This window comes from Rattus norvegicus, chromosome 16, assembly GCF_036323735.1.
Source record: "Rattus norvegicus strain BN/NHsdMcwi chromosome 16, GRCr8, whole genome shotgun sequence".
NCBI classification, from domain to species: domain Eukaryota; kingdom Metazoa; phylum Chordata; class Mammalia; order Rodentia; family Muridae; genus Rattus; species Rattus norvegicus.
In genome coordinates, this window is record NC_086034.1 from 20,363,868 (window position 1) to 20,377,885 (window position 14,018).

General features: G+C 38.3%; 1 protein-coding gene across 1 annotated transcript in view; it reads left to right on the top strand.

Annotated features, from left to right (window-relative positions):
* The first annotated feature begins 300 nt into the window (after window positions 1-300).
* Window positions 301-14,018, top strand: part of LOC134482333 (mucin-16-like) — a 36,249-nt gene continuing 22,531 nt past the window's right edge. Inside the window, exons 1-3 of the mRNA XM_063275822.1 lie at window positions 301-10,683; window positions 13,464-13,497; window positions 13,951-13,993. The gene's annotated coding sequence lies outside the window, so the exon portion shown is untranslated. The remainder of the gene's footprint in view (window positions 10,684-13,463; window positions 13,498-13,950; window positions 13,994-14,018) is intronic.

Sequence of the window (14,018 nt, forward strand, 5' to 3'; positions counted from 1 at the left end):
TGAAGTCCTTTTATTGTTGAGGATAGCTTTAGCTATCCTGGGTTTTTGGTTATTCCAGATGAATTTGCAAATTGTTCTGTCTAACTCTTTGAAGAATTGGATTGTTATTTTGATGGGGATTGCATTGAATCTGTAGATCGCTTTTGGTAAGATGACCATTTTTACTATATTAATCCTGCCAATCCATGAGCATGGGAGATCTTTCCATCTTCTGAGGTCTTCTTCAATTTCTTTCTTCAGAGTCTTGAAGTTCTTATTGTACAGATCTTTTACTTGCTTGGTTAAAGTCACGCCGAGGTACTTTATATTATTTGGGTCTATTATGAAGGGTGTTGTTTCCCTAACTTCTTTCTCAGTTGTTTCTCTTTTGTGTAGAGGAAGGCTACTGATTTATTTGAGTTAATTTTATGTCCAGCCACTTTACTGAAGTTGTTTATTAGCTTTAGTAGTTCTCTGGTGGAACTTTTGGGATCACTTAAATGTACTATCATATCATCTGCAAATAGTGATATTTTGACTTCTTCTATTCCAATCTGTATCCCCTTGACCTCCTTTTGTTGTCTGATTGCTCTGGCTAGAACTTCAAGAACTGTATTGAATAAGTAGGGAGAGAGTGGGCAGCCTTGTCTAGTCCCTGATTTTAGTGGGATTGCTTCAAGTTTCTCTCCACTTATTTTAATGTTAGCAATTGGTTTGCTGTATATGGCTTTTACTATGTTTAGGTATGGGCCTTGAATACCTATTCTTTCCAGGACTTTTATCATGAAGGGGTGTTGAATTTTGTCAAATGCTTTCTCAGCATCTAATGAAATGATCATGTGGTTCTGTTCTTTCAGTTTGTTTATATGATGGATCACGTTGATGGTTTTCCGTATATTAAACCATCCCTGCATGCCTGGGATGAAGCCTACTTGATCATGGTGGATGATTGTTTTGATGTGCTCTTGGATTTGGTTTGCCAGAATTTTATTGAGTATTTTTGCGTCTATATTCATAAGGGAAATTGGTCTAAGTTCTCTTTCTGTGTTGGGTCTGTGTGTGGTTTGGGTATAAGAGTAATTGTGGCTTCATAGAAGGAATTTGGTAGTGCTCCATCTGTTTTAATTTTGTGGAATAGTTTGGATAGTATTGGTATGAGGCCTTCTATGAAGGTCTGATAGAATTCTGCACTGAACCCGTCTGGACCTGGGCTCTTTTTTGTTGGGAGACCTTTAATGACTGCTACTATTTCCTTAGGAGTTATGGGGTTGTTTAACTGGTTTATCTGTTCCTGATTTAACTTCGGTACCTGGTATCTGTCTAGCAAATTGTCCATTTCCTGCAGATTTTCAAGTTTTGTTGAACGTAGGCTTTTATAGTAAGATCTGATGATTTTTTTAATTTCGTCTGAATCTGTAGTTATGTCTCCCTTTTCATTTCTGATTTTGTTAATTTGGAAACACTCTCTGTGTCCTCTAGTTGGTCTGGCTAAGGGTTTATCTATCTTAATGATTGTCTCAAAGAACCATCTTTTGGTTCTGTTGATTCTTTCTATGGTCCATTTGTTTCTACTTGGCTGATTTCAGCTCTGAGTTTGATTATTTCCTGCCTTCTACTCCTCCTGGGTGTATTTGCTTCTTTTTGTTCTAGATCTTTTAGGTGTGCTGTCAAGCTGGTGACATATGCTGTTTCCTGTTTCTTTCTGCAGGCACTCAGAGCTATGGGTTTTCCTCTTAGCACAGCTTTCATTGTGTCCCATAAGTTTGGGTATGTTGTACCTTCGATTTCATTAAATCTAAGAAGTCTCTATTTTCTTTCTTTATTTCTTCCTTAACTAGGTTATCATTGAGTAGAGCATTGTTCAACTTCCACGTATATGTGGGCATTCTTCCATTATTGTTATTGAAGACCAGATTTAGGCCGTGGTGGTCTGATAGCACCCATGGGATTATTTCTATCTTTCTGTACCTGTTGAGGCCTGTTTTTTGACCAAATATATGGTCAATTTTGGAGAAAGTACCATGAGGACCTGAGAAGAATGTATATCCTTTTGCTTTAGGATAGAATGTTCTATAAATATCTGTTAAGTCTATTTGGTTCATGATTTCTCTTAGTCTGTCTACGTCTCTGTTTAATTAGTGTTTCCATGATCTGTCCATTGATGAGAGTGGGGTGTGGAAATCTCCTACTATTATTGTGTGAGGTGCAATGTGTGTTTTGAGCTTTAGTAAGGTTTCTTTTACGTATGTAGGTGCCCTTGTATTTGGGGCATAGATATTTAGGATTGAGAGTTCATCTTGGTGGATTTTTCCTTTGATGAATATGAAGTGTCCTTCCTTATCTTTTTTGATGACGTTTAGTTGGAAATTGATTTTATTTGATATTAGAATGGCTACTCCAGCTTGCTTCTTCTGACCATTTGCTTGGAAAGTTGATTTCCAGCCTTTCACTCTGAGGTAGAGTCTGTCTTTGTCTCTGAGGTGTGTTTCCTGTAGGGAATGCAGGGTCCTCATTGCATATCCAGTGTGTTAATCTGTGTATTTTTATTGGGGAGTTGAGGCCATTGATGTTGAGAGATATTCAGGAATAGTGATTATTGCTTCCTGTTATGTTCATATTTGGATGTGAGGTTATGTTTGTGTGCTTTTCTTCTTTTTGTTTTGTTTCCAAGACGATTTGTTTCTTGCTTTTTCTAGGGTGTAGCTTGCCTTCTTATGTTGGGCTTTACCATTTATTATCCTTTGTAGTGCTGGATTTGTAGAAAGATATTGTGTAAATTTGGTTTTGTCCTGGAATATCTTGGTTTCTCCATCTATGTTAATTGAGAGTTTTGCAGGATAAAGTAACCTGGGCTGGCATTTGTGTTCTCTTAAGGTCTGTAGGCCATCTGTCCAGGATCTTTTGGCTTTCACAGTTTCTGGTGTGATTCTGATAGGTCTGCCTTTATGTTACTTGACCTTTTTCCCTTACTGCTTTTAATATTCTTTATTTTGTGTGTTTGGTCTTTTGACTATTATGTGACGGGAGCTGTTTCTTTTCTGGTCCAATCTATTTGGAGTTCTCTAGGCTTCGTGTATGCTTATGGGTATCTCTTCCTTTAGGTTAGGGAAGTTTTCTTCTATGATTTTGTTGAAGATATTTACTGGTCCTTTGAGCTGGGAGTCTTCACTCTCTTCTATACCTATATCCTTAGGTTTGATCTTCTCATTGAGTCCTGGATTTCCTGTATGTTTTGGACCAGTAGCTTTTTCTGCTTTACATTATCTTTCACAGTTGAGTCGATAGTTTTCTATAGAATCTTCTGCTCCTGAGATTCTCTCTTCTATCTCTTGTATTCTGTTGGTGAAGCTCGTATCTACAGCTCCTTGTCTCTTCTTTTGGTTTTCTATATTCAGGGTTGTTTCCATGTGTTCTTTCTTGATTGATTCTATTTCCATTTTTAATTCCTTCAAGTGTTTGTGTTTTCCTGGAATCCTTTCAGGGATTTTTGTGATTCCTCTCTGTAGGCTTCTACTTGTTTATTTATGTTTTCCTGCGTTTCTCTAAGGGAGTTCTTCATGTCTTTCTTGAAGTCCTCCAGCATCGATCAAATATGATTTTGAAACTAGATCTTGCTTTTCTGGTGTGTTTGGATATTCCGTGTTTGCTTTGGTTGGAGAATTGGGATCCGATGATGTCATGTAGTCTTGGTTTCTGTTGCTAGGGTTCCTGTGCTTGCCTCTCGCCATCAGATTATCTCTAGTGTTTCTTTGTTCTGCTATTTCTGACAGTGGCTAGACTGTCCTATAAGCCTGTGTGTCAGGAGTGCTGTAGACCTGTTTTCCTGTTTTCTTTCAGCCAGTTATGGGAACAGAGTGTTCTGCTTTGGGGCGTGTAGTTTTTCCTATCTACAGGTCTTCAGCTGTTCCTGTGGGCCTGTGCCCTGAATTCACCAGGCAGGTCACTTGGAGCAGAAAAGTTGGTCTTACCTGTGGTCCCAAGGCTCAAGATTGCTCGTGGGGTGTTGCTAATGATCTCTCCTCAGGGGCAGCAACCAGGCGGACCTGCGCTGCCCTTTCCGGGAGCCCCCCGTGCACCAGAGTCCCAGATGGCGTTTGGTGTTTTCCTCTGGAGTCAGAGATGTGGGCAGAGTGCAGTCTCTTCTGGTTTACCAGTCGTGTCTGCCTCTCTGACGGTTTAGCTCTCCCTCTCCCAGGATTTGGGTGCAGAGAACCGTTTATCTGGCTGGTCCCTTCAGGTTCCTGCGGTGTCTCAGACGCAGTGGACCTGCTGCTCCTGTGCCCTTATCTACGGGAACCCAGAGACCGTTTCCTCTTGGGCCAGGGATATGGGCAGGGGTGGGCAGTGTTGGTGGTCTCTTCTGCTCTGCAGTCTCAGGAGTGCCCACCTGTCCGGGCGGTGAGCTCTGTCTCCCACGGGGTTTGGGAGCAGTGAGCTGGAGGCAGGGAGCACGAGATTCGGACTCCCGCTAAAAACTGGAAGTGTCCGGTCCTCCCACGGGGTTTGGGAGCCATACATCACTTTCTTTATTCATTGTTCAGTAGAGGCACATCCAGGTTGTTTCCAGATTCTGGTTAGTATGAACAAAGCTACTATGAACATAGTTTGACAAGTGGTTCTTTGGTACAGTGTGACATCTTTATGACTACACACCCAGGAGCGTTATAGCTGGCCCTTGAGGTAGAACAGTTTTTTTCTCTCAGTTTTGTGAGAAACCACCCAATTGATTTCCAAAGTTGTTGTTCAAAGTTTCACGTCCATCAGTGATGGATTAGTGTTCCCTTTGCTCCACAACCTGCCAGCATTCACTCTCACTTGAGTTTTTCATCTTTGCTTTTGTGATGGGTGTCAAATGACATGTCAGAGTGGTTTTGAGTAAGCAGCTCTTGGTTTTGTTCATTCTTTGTATTGTTTCCCATGTTTCTATGTTTAATTTTCATACCATCTTCTCTTGAGCGTGTATGCTTGTTTTTATTTTTAATATTGCATATGTGCTGATTAGCTGCTATTATGAAATCTCTCCATTTCTTTTGAAGGGACATAGTGTTATGAACTTTCCTTTTGCACTGCTTTTATTGTGTTCCCTAAGTTTGTATGATTTGTGCCTTCACTTTCATTGAATTCTAGAAAGACTTTTCTTCTTTCAACAGTGGTCACTTAGCATAGAGTTGTTCAGTTTCCATGAGATTGTAGGCTTTCCATTGTTTTTGTTGTTGACATAGTCCAACTTTAGTCCATGGTGACCTTATCAGACACAAAAGCATTTTGGTGTTCTTTTGTTGTTGTTGTTTTTGTATTTTCTTGTATCTGTTGTAGATCTGTATCTGTACATGTTCAATTTTGGAGAAGGTTCCATGAGGTGCTGAGAAGATACATATTTTTTTATTTGAGTGACAGCTTCTATAGATATATGTTGTTGTAAAAATATTAAAATAAAAAAGTAAAAGTTGTCTTTTACCCCGCTAGGTCCGCACCTCGGTGCCCCAAGATATCTGCTAGATATCTTGGCGGAAACACAGCCCAGCCGCACATTTTCCTACACTCAAACCCTCACATAAAAGAACACACAACACAATAATCTTTGATCCAATTGGTAAGGTATAGTTGCCACTTAAACATACAAGGCCTGGTACCATCCATCCCTTAGGAAGATTGATAACAACCTGTAAATACACAGAGCAGAATCTTAACATCACCTGCCATGGCTCCTCCCCCCTCTCTCTCCTCTTCTCTGTGTTAATCCCCTTCTCTTCCTTCAAGCTTCTCTCCTGCCCATCCTTGCTTCTCCTCCAGTGTCAGGTCTCCTACTATCCTGTACCTGCCCCTCACCTGTATTTTACAAATTCAATGGGGAGGTGGTTCTGGTGAAGTCATCTGAGTTCTGAGTATGTGACTAGGCAGCTGTCCTTGGGGCAGTGGAATTAGCATCAAAATACAGAAACTTCAGGGCAAACCACCACAGATATCTGTTAGGTCCATTTGATTCATGTCATCTACTAGTTGCATTACATTTCAGTTTAGTTTCTCTTTTGGTGACATGCCTGTTGGTCATTAACGTGATAATATGTAGGTGATGTCCCCTACTATTAATGTGTGGAATTGGAGGTGTGGTTTAAGCTTTAACAAAATTAGTAAATGTTTCTTTTGTAAAGGAGGATGCACTTGTATCGCAAGCATTGATGTTTAGAATTGAAGCACCATCTTGTTGGATTTTCCTTTGATTTATATGCAGTGTCCTTTCCCATCTCTTTTAATTATTTCTCATTGAAAGTCTATTTTACCAGATATTAGATTGGCTGCTGCAGCTTGACTCTTGGGTCCATTTGCTTTACAGACCTTTTGTCCAGTCCTTTATTCTGTGGCAGTGATTATCTTTGTGGCTGAGTTGCATTTCTATATGCAACAGAATTATAGATTCTGTTTATGCATCTACTCTCTTAGACTATGTCTTTTTATTTGGTAAGTGAATCTGTTCCTGTTCAGAGATATTAATAATTAATGATTGCTTTTACTTGGTATTTTGATTTTGGTTTGCATGTGTTTCTCTTGGTTGGTTTTACTATGCGATTATTAGTTTCTCGTGTTTCATTGAGTTCAGTTACTCTCCTTGTCTTGGAGTTTTGCTTGTAGCATCCTGATTAGTGATGGGTTAGTAGAAAGATATAGTTTGCGTTTGGTTTTGTCACAGAATAGCTTTTTACTCCATCTTGAGTAAAATTGATTGAAAATTTTGCTAAGTATTGTAGTCTGGGCTGACAGCTATAGTCTCTTAGGGTCTGTAAGACATCTCTCTGGCTCTTCTGGCTTTTAATTCTCTGTTGAGAAGTTTGGTATAATTCTGATTGTTCTGTCTTTATATGTAATATGTTACTTGCCTCTTTCTCCTTGTGGCTTTTTAATTTTCTCTCTTTGTTTTGGGGATTTAATGTTTTGGTTATTATGTAGCTGGAGGATTTATTTTCTGACACAGTAAACTCTTATTTGTACTGTAAGCTTCTTGTGTGTATGTAGGCATCTTTTTCTTGAGGTTTGGGATGTTTTCTTCTATGATGTTGTTGAAGATATTTTCTGGGCCTTTCATCTGGGAATCTTCTTCTCCTGTTCCTATTTTTCTTAAGTTTGGCCCTGATTCCACATCCAGCCTATCAGGCTGTGCCTTTTTAATGGGGAAGATGAGTTCACTGATATTGAGAGATATTAACAACAAATGAGTGTTAATTCCTGCCATTCTCATTTTGTGAATGAGTGATTATTATTTATTTTTGTTAACACCAATCAATTTGGTGTTCTGTAAGGTTCCTCTAAGTTCATAGGCATTCTTCCTTTATGTTGTATAAATTTCCTTCTATGATTTTGTTGAACATGTGTTCTCATCTTTGGAGCTGGTACTCTCTTCACTTTTGAACAATTCCTATTATCCTTAGTACAAAATTTCACAGTGTCTCAGACTACCTGAATATTTTGAGTCAGTAACTTTTTAGGTGATATTTTCTTTGGTTGACGTATTAATTTCTTTGAGTATATCATGTATGCCTGAGATCATCTCTTCCAATTCTTTTATTGTGTTGGCTGTGCTTCTGTTCTTGTTCTCTTTTGGAGTATTTCTGTCTCCAAGGTTCCATCATTTTGGGTTGCCTTTATTGCTTCTTTAATCATTTGCAGGTGTTGACATATTTTATTCATTTTGCTCACCTGTTTGATTGTATTTTCCTGTATATTTTAAGGGATTTGATAATTTCTCCTTTAAATTCCTCTATCATATTCATAAGATTGGATTCAATGTCATTTTATTGTGTTTTGATTTTATTCGCATATCCAGGTCTTGATGTAGTAGGATAGCTGGGCTCCAGGTGTGTTATATTGTTTTGTTCTTGTTGAGTGTATTCTCATGCTGGCCTTTAGCCAACTCTTTATCCATGGGTGTTTACTGGTGCAAGAGTCATGAAGTGGGCTCTGGGTTTTTCTCTTTTTAGGGGTTAGGTTAAGATATGGTCTCACTAAATTGTAGCTTTCTTTGTCTAAGGAATCACAGTGATCCATATGCTTTTGCTTCCTCAGTGTTGGGATTCATGTTGTGCGCCACCAGACCCAATCTGTTATTCTTTCAAGAATCATTAGCCCAGAGTAAAAGGAATCACAGTTGATTGTTTTTATACTAGTAAGGATTGGGTTTTCTGTCATTCTGAGAGAGTTCAGTTAGGATCATCACAATTGTTCACGGGTATTTATTTCTAGACATTGATGTTTGATAAATTACTGCCATCTTTGATTTGAAATATACAGGGAATGGATTGGTTCTAAGTGACGTAATTGGCTACAAATGAATATTTACTCTAGAGTACTCAATAGATTGTTCTCATAGACATTGATACTAAAAATGAGTTTCATAATTTTATTTGTAATATTCTTCTATACTTGTAATAATACACATTTTGTTTTTATTTTCAGAAGTCTTGTTTTTTAAAGATGAAAGGCCTTTGTCCTGGTAAGGCTTAACAGTACATTAGTACTAGAGGAGTGCAAAGATAAAAAGCAAATTCTTTTTGGGTATACTTTGAGACTTGTGTCTTACAGGTCCCACAGTATTCTGAATATAATTTTAGCCTAAAATTTGTTCAGTGTACTTTATATGAATGTGAAAAGTATGCTCACAAGTATGCCATTTCCAAGAAAAAACTATGCAGTTTTTAAAAAGAGCCTGCTAGGATTATCTCTGCAAGTTAATGTCCACTTAAGATTCTTCAGCTTTTCAAAGCCTTACTAAATTGTATTTGTGGACTAAGACCCACACTCATAGTTATCATTTCAGGCATTCATCTCTCTGACACGGTACATAATGTGGGATGATTCTCAGTTGTCAGTCATTACTACAAGATGGCAAGCATTTCTTTCCTCCTTTGACACCAGCTATGAAGGCAAAGGAACTTTTTGTCAGGTGTAGCATATATCATATATCTTAGAAGAAACCCATGAGTTGCAGTCCATCCAATGAAAGGCTGAGATTCCATGAAGGTGGATATTAACATTTCTCACTTTACATTTATAGGTTGTTATGGCTATTCTTAAGGGATGGATATATACTGGTTTGTGTGTGTCTAGATGAACTAACTATATCTTACCTAAGTGGGTGGTTTATGTCCTTATCAATTGGTTGTAAGTTGATTGTGCAAATGTACTGTTCATTAAGTAATTAACATATGACTCTGGGTTACAGTTGCTGGGTTACAGTTTGTTGAGTCATGACTTCACTGGATTGTTGGGAGTGTGAGAAGAGTCTGTGACAGGAAGCGGTGCTAGGCTATGGAATGCTTGGGGCTAGCTTGGCATGTGGCCACACTAGCATGGCCCACAGAACAACCCGCTATGGAGACAGTGTGTGAAAATGGATGACAGAGAAACATCTAGAGCATGTGATTGCACCTGGCATGGGAACTCATGGGAACCAGTCATTCACCTTTTAATTATTCCACAAGACCCATGTCTTCCTGAAAGCTCCACCCATCAAATATCCATTCATATGATCAGTTTTCCACAAGAATGGATCCTTTGAATCTCAATAGATTAGCTGAATGTATAGAACTAAGTGACCATGTGACTATTATTTATCTCTCTATAAAGGAGGTTTTTGCCTTCCATATCAGTTGGACATGAACATACAGGTGAAGGCCCATCCATTCCTGTCCAGGATGCTAGGTTAGACACTGGTTTGGTAGAAAATTAAAAGGTGTATTTCAAGCTCATTCTGTGCTCATTAGGATTACTTACCTCCACAAGAGAGGACAATTATGTTGTTCTCTTTATTTGGGCTCTGCATCAGGAAATCATTTTATAAATACTATCACATGACTTATTCCCTCCATGTTTAAGATTCCCTAAATCATACAAGCTAATGTCAAAATCAAGATTCAAACTTTTCCATACTAAAACTGTTCAAAGACTCCTTGCAAAATATGCATGTTAACTTATACTTGGAAGTGCAAACAGTTTCACAGTCTCAATGCAATTAGTCTTATTGTTCTTTGTTTCTGTTATTACCTTATTATGTTCATAAAAATGGATAAATGGCACAGAAACAGGCAGATTGTGACTTCGGGATTCATTCATGCGTGTGTTAAGAAGGAGCAGCTTGAACATTACAAATGCAGTGGTGGGTTTTGAAGAGCTCTAGCAGCAACAGAAATCTATTTGATGTTCGACAAGCAAACCACTTGGGTGGTACCATCATAGATAGTGAAATATTCACAAAGTATCATGGGAATAGGTGCCTTACTGCATCAGGGGCAAAGACTGTTATGATTAATGTAGTCAGGGGACTAATTCCATTGCATCTATAGATTAAAAATATCACTCGGTATAGCTATGAGAGCAAAAGCTAGAGAGGTGGTTGTGTGTATATATGTATCTGTATAATGGTTTCATTGGGCTAATTTTTGGGCCTAATTTCCTTCCCTTTCTTCTACATGGGGAAAAGTTGGAAGTAAAGTATTCCCAGACATACTCAACTGGTTAAAGAACAAATGAATAGCTTTTTAAAACAATTTATAATGTAATATAAGTTAGAAAATCAAGCAAGAAGTAATCCAATGCATTGGATTAATGTTTAGTATGAATATTAACATAACATTCTTAAAATACACCACAGTGGAGTAAGACCACCAGGACAGCTAAAATCCATTTTGAAAAACTCTAACCGGCATAATTCAGGTAAGATTAAGTGTAAGTCCTCTACTGATTCTACCCTAACTATAGAAAGAACTTTGTTTGTGCTAGGAAAGTAAGGAAATCAAATATGAATATATTTATATCCATTCTTCACTTCCTGGCAACCATTTTTAGAATTCAGATTTACTTAAGATATTGTTTCTAAGAAATTTCTTTTTTTCTTTTAAAGTTGTTTTATGTATTTGCATTCTTTTTATTGAATTACATTTTATTTCTTTACACAATTTTTCCATAGGCATTCTAGACATCAATCCAGTGGTTGGCTGTCTCTGCGTCTGTCTTAGTCAGCTTCTGGTAGAGCCTCTTAGCGGACAGCCATGCTAGGCTCCTGTTTGCCAGCACAACATGGCATCAGTAATAGTATCAGGGTTTGGTGCCTATGCATGGGATAGATCCCAAGTTAGGCCGGTCACTGGACAGCCTTTCCTTTCCTCTCTGCTCCATTTTTTACCCTGTATTTCTTTTTTTTTCTTTTTTTTCCTTTTTTCTTTTATGGGATTTTTAAAAATTTATACAACCACCAAACTAGATAAGATGGATGAAGCAAAGAAGTGCAGGGCGACAGGAACCGGATGTAGATCTCTCCTGAGAGGCAAAGCCAGACTACAGCAAATACATAGGCAAATGCCATCATTAAACCACTGAACTGAGGACGGGACCCCCGTTGAAGGAATCAGAGAAAGGACTGAAGGAGCTTGAAGGGGCTTGAGACCCCATATGAACAACAATGCCAACCAACCAGAGCTTCTAAGAAATTTCAAATTCAAATTATATCATCTGCAATGCTACTATATTCAAATCGAACTACTGATGCATGTAGTGACCTTTGATAAAAAAAAAAACTATTCCATGATTTGTGTCCTCTCTAGACACATAGCAGCAAGTTGACTTTGATATAAAATACATTTTTATTTCAGGTTTTAGCATATATACTATATATATGATTATTGCTACATGTCATAGGTGTCAGTGTGTGAAAATATGATCATATTAAAAAGCAAACCAAAAACAGTATTCAATTAATTTCATTATGTTTTGGAGACTAAATATCATTAGCATAATCTGGAATTTTTCCCTCCATAATATTTCAATCATACTTATTTTATAATTCACAGATTATCTTATAGTTATTTTTAGTTGTCTTCCATTTAATGTGAATATCTTGATATTATCAATATCTGGCTCACTCAGGAACCTTTGGAGAAGTGAATGGTGTGTGAGATTTGTAGGTAGTGCTGGGGAATGAAAACTGATATTCTTAGCATTCAATGAAAGCAGCCTCCATATGGGCTACTCTGACAGCACCTTTTCCCTGTAGTTCTATTAATTAGCAAAAGATATAGTGATACTTGATTTATATGCTGCAAGACATAATTTCCAGTAAAAACAACATTGACACAGTAGATGGAAGGTTGAAAAACCACATCATTCTCCAGTACACAGCACTGAATGATCCCTTGATTGAGTCTGAATAAGATTAGATTCCAACAGGGGGAGAAGCACCACAGAATTTATCCTTTCAGCAACCTACACCACAGCATCTCTCATACCTACTTTGGAGAGAGCCAGCCAGAGAATAGTGTAGAGGAACCTAAATGACCCTCTTCACATAACCCTGAGGGAAGCAGAATTATCATAATGTGGGTGTCTTTTTTTAAAATGTATTTCAGCACTGGAGTTTTGTTTCTGTTGTCGAGGACTGAAAGAGGCCCCACACATGCTGAGCATATGGTCCACCATAGAGACATTTTCTCAGCCCATTTGTTGATAGGACAAAAACTTGCTCTGGTCATGGGCAATGCCAAGGGGTGTGCAGTGGAGTTTTACATACTGTAAAGGAAATGAACTAGGGTTGTTCATTCTCTGAAGCATGTTTCGAGGGCAGGCTTTATCCAGAGAGTGAAACATGAGACACACTATGGTTTATATGTGGAAATATATTTTTAAAATGTTTTATGTAAGATTGCTGCTCTATCTGCAAGTTTCTTTCATGCTTCTCTCTGGAGTAATAATTCATGTTGCATAACTACTAAGGAAGTCTTTCCAGTTGCTCTTGCCATGGCCAGCAATGGAAGTTGATGTTGAACTTCTTTTTGCTGGAAATGAGCTAGGGGTCAATGCTAGATCTGAGGGCCCTTAACATCTTCTTCAGAAGATCTCGACTACAGTAACACACTGATCTCTCAAGAGCTTTGTCACACTTGCAGCTGGAAATACTTTGTAAAGGTCTCTGGGTCTCCTATATTTGACTATGCTGCAACGACAGTCACCAGAGACTGTGCTTCCCGGTGGTAGCAATGAATGTTCCCCTACAGTGAAGGAAGTTCAAGTCGACCTTTGTAGCAGCCCCTTTCACTGCTGTACGAGATGAGCATGCTCACCTAGAGCGCTGCAAACATCCCTAGTCCAGAGGCAAAAAGCAGCAGTGGCAACATGACGCTGTCCTTTTAACCCTTCACTATGGGACAACAGTTCAGGCTAAGATGATAATTTCTGTGTCTGATAGTGATCAGGATCATAGGTAATTTGCACAACAATTTTTATAAGTAGTAACTTTTGATGAAATTTTCTCTTTGTCTTTAAAATATACTAGGAAATGGGAAGAAAGGTTTTTGCATATATTTATTATTTACCAATAATTATTCACTTTAAAGGCTTTTCATAAATGGTGCCAAAGGATATAGGGTCACAAATATTAGCCTTTGTACTTATTGTCATGTTTCCTATAGTTGTTTTGTGACAAATTTTGCTTCCCTCTTTAGAAGCTGGTAAGAGACTTACAGGAACATCACCATGGTAAGAATGTGTGTATTTTACAATTAATCTGTAAAAAGTATAATGTTCAGAACCTGACATTCTCTTTGCCTCTGTGTACTCCGATTTCAGCTTCTTTATTTCTTCTATAATCACAAGCTGAACAATTATCTCCCACACAGCATGAGTTATGGACAAACATCCTTAGGAAGGGAGATGATTCAGTGGATAAAGTGCTTGCCATGAGTCTGTGAGAATGGAAGTTTGGATTCTCAGAATCCACATGAGGTCTTGAGGATCTCATGTGCATCTGAATCCTGGGGCACTTATGGTGAGGCAGGAGGTGGTGAGAGAGAATCCCCTGAAGTTTACTGGCTAGTTTGCCTGGGTTTCTTATTCATGAAGAAGGGATTGAGCCACAAAACCAAGGTTGGAAGAATGTTGCATGCTGTTATTCTAAAGGCTCCCTGACAAGCCCTCCTTTCTTGTTCCTAGGTGTGTGAATGTGGATAATGTCAGCTCTACCTCCTCTGTGAAGGTAAAATTCTTCTTTGTGAATTTAA